General features: G+C 38.6%; 1 pseudogene; it reads left to right on the plus strand.

Moving 5' to 3' along the window:
- The first annotated feature begins 1,782 nt into the window (after positions 1 to 1,782).
- Positions 1,783 to 2,691, plus strand: LOC102881820 (annotated as a pseudogene).
- The last annotated feature ends 381 nt before the right edge of the window (positions 2,692 to 3,072 follow it).

Consider the following 3,072-nt stretch of genomic DNA (forward strand, 5'->3'; position numbering starts at 1 on the left):
AAACTTCTTTCAAGACGACACTTTAAAAACAACTTCCTTATATCCACACACAACACTTATTAATTCAACTCAGGACATTTCGTGATTTTATATGAGCTTTAAATCCTAGCATTACAGATGTATAAACAGCATACAAACCTATGGTTAGCAAACCACAATTGTTTTCTCTTTGGCATTTGCTTCCTAGCTTATATATCTCCTAATCCTTGATGTGCATGTTGAAAATGTCACAAAGTTCTCTGAAATTAAATGCACTTTTACATTTGAACCAGACAAATTTTGTTTATTTTCCTGAATCACACATAATTCAGGAAATTCCCAATTTTAGAAAGTTCCTTAAATTCATATTGTATAGAAAAATATAACAAAATACACAAACTCACCTTGGTAGAAGCAACTTTCTCTTTTGTAAGAAAAATTTTCTGATAGACTAGGAAAAATTCTTTAAAGCAAACATATTTCACCACATACTGCAGAATTATTAGACTTTGCTTAGGTTGTTCTTTTGTTGGAGTGTGATAACATATCAAAGAATAAAGGCCTCTCAATGCAGAGCAGTAAGAAAATACAGTAGTGAAGAAAGATCAGTACATATTGATACTGTCCCATGAAGACATTATGAGAAAGGAAGATGGAAAAACAAATTTAGGATCTAACGACCATCAATCTTTTTCACCATCGAACACCCAGATCTGGCCAAGACAGCAAAGCTAAGCAATTTGTTCTTCTCTTACTTCTGATGTAATGGGGGTAGCTCATGTTTAAACTATTATGTAAAGTTGAGTGCTAATTTATTCCCTATCTAAAGAACTTAATTTACATCATGATTATTTGTTATGCTCTAAAGATAGATAATTGTTCTCACCTTTTCCCTCCCTTAACTCAGCTTTTTAACACCTTTTCTAGAGTTTGCATAAATGATTTTGTCATTTTAAAAATACTCTTTCAGGAACTGTCTATCCAATTTGCAAGTTAAAGTTTGTGAAATATGTGTTACTATTAGAAATTACAGAATTATTTAGTCTGTTTTTGACTACCATACATTTTGTCAACATTTATTGGCATTGAATTTGGACCATGCTAAACAAACGGTAGGTGCCACTTTCCGATTCCGGGTAATTACACGTGACAGACAAACAAATACACACACTTATGCCCTGTTGAAAAAGTGAATCATAATACTACAAAATTACTTTACAGAATTAATTTCAAGTCTCTGAAATTTTGGAGTACCTATTAAACACTCTTCCTTTGCAAACTAGTAATTAGGAAAACGAGGAGAGTATATACAATGTGTCATACTTTCTATTTTTAACATTCATTGAAAAAGATGGCCAAACTCATTAATTTAAATGAAAGGAAATTTTCCATGTCATTGTTTATTTTCACAAGAATTCTAAACCTCCATTTAAATTCAAAAAACAATAATATAAAATGAAGTTTCATCCATTATATTCTTTTCTTCCTTAATTTTATTGCTTTATTACCTACTTATCATCTACGCACTTTTTGTTTTCTTGTTATTTACATGAAGTCATTTTTCAAAATCTGACAAATAAATGAAAGAAATCAAGAGAAGCAGAGTGGGGAAGACTAGAAAAACTAGAAAAATAGAAAAATATTCAGGATGGAAGAATGAGTAGCATGGCAGGGGGCCAAAGAAGAGGGAAGGAGGAAGGCAGAGAATACAAGAGCTGGAGTCAGTCGCAGCAGCAGAGACTCTGTGCAATGCACGGGGGCAGTGCCCCCAGTTCTGTCCCACTCAGGGGTGAGAGATGGGCCATGGCGAAGATCAGTGACCTGGACTGGCAGATTCAGCAGCTGCCACGCTACAAGACCATTAGAGAAAGCAAACAACACGGCCCTGTGTGGTAAGGCCAGAGAGATCTCAGTAGAGGAGAGCAACGTGCAGAAGGTAAACTCATCAGTCAGTCACATTATGTGACATTATGTGATGACATCCATGGACAATTCTATAACCTCGGGGAGCCATTCAGGGTGGATGGCAACATCTCTGAGATCAACTGTCTCTTCATGGGAAACTCTGTGGACTGTTTCTATGGCGTTGAAACTCTCCTTCTGCTGCTGGCACTTAAGGTTCACTCTCATTCTAATCCTGGACAACCAGGAAAGCTGCCAGATCACCCAGCTCTGCTGCTTCTCTAATGAGTACCTGATGGGCTAGGTGACCATGTGACGCTACTGTCCTGAGATCTTTGATGACCTCAACCTGCTGGCCATCATCAATGGCAAGATCTTTTGCCCTGGGCCTCTCCGCCTCCATCCTGACCCCGGACCAGATTCAGACAATTGACCAAAAGCAAGAGATATCAAATGGGCAAATGTGTGACCTGCTCTGGTCTGACCTGAAGACACACCAGGTTAAGGTATGAGCCTCGGTGGATCTGGCTACTATTTGGCAGTCACCTGATGGCCTACTTCCATGCAAGCAATAAGACTGATATGATCTGCCATGCCCACCAACTGAAAGTTACAAGTGGCACTTTAATGAAACTGCTCATTGTGCATTTGTCACCCAACTACTGCGACTGCTGTGGGAATGTGGCAGCCATCTTGGAGCTAGACGAGCACCTTCAGAAAGATTTCATCATCTTCGAGGCCGTTCCTTGCTTCTCAAGAGATAAGGGGCATCCCTACTCCAAGAAGCCCATGGTTGACTACTTCCTGTGACCCCTTTGGCCCTGCCTACCTCTAGCTCCCCGACACTCTATGACTCTGCCCTCTTCTCCAGACAGAAGCTGAACATTGGGAGTTGGGTGCTGTCCCAGCTCTGCTCTCTCCCTCAAGGAGGGCACTTCAAGGATGAGAACGTTCTCTAGAGAGGCTCAAAGCCTCAGCTCCACGCTCCTCTACTTTCTCCCCACTTGAACCATTAAGTTTCCAATAAATTTTTTTGTCTTTCTTCTCCCCTGCCTTTTTTTATTTTTAGATAAATTTTGAGAGGAAAAAAAGAAAAATATGTTGATTGAATAAAGTTTAAAAAAAGTGAGTAGATTTAGAATAGTAATAATAGAGTAATAATAGTGATAATAATAATAGTTCAAGAGTTAT

Source organism: Pteropus alecto, unplaced genomic scaffold (assembly GCF_000325575.1).
Source record: "Pteropus alecto unplaced genomic scaffold, ASM32557v1 scaffold196, whole genome shotgun sequence".
Classification (NCBI taxonomy): domain Eukaryota; kingdom Metazoa; phylum Chordata; class Mammalia; order Chiroptera; family Pteropodidae; genus Pteropus; species Pteropus alecto.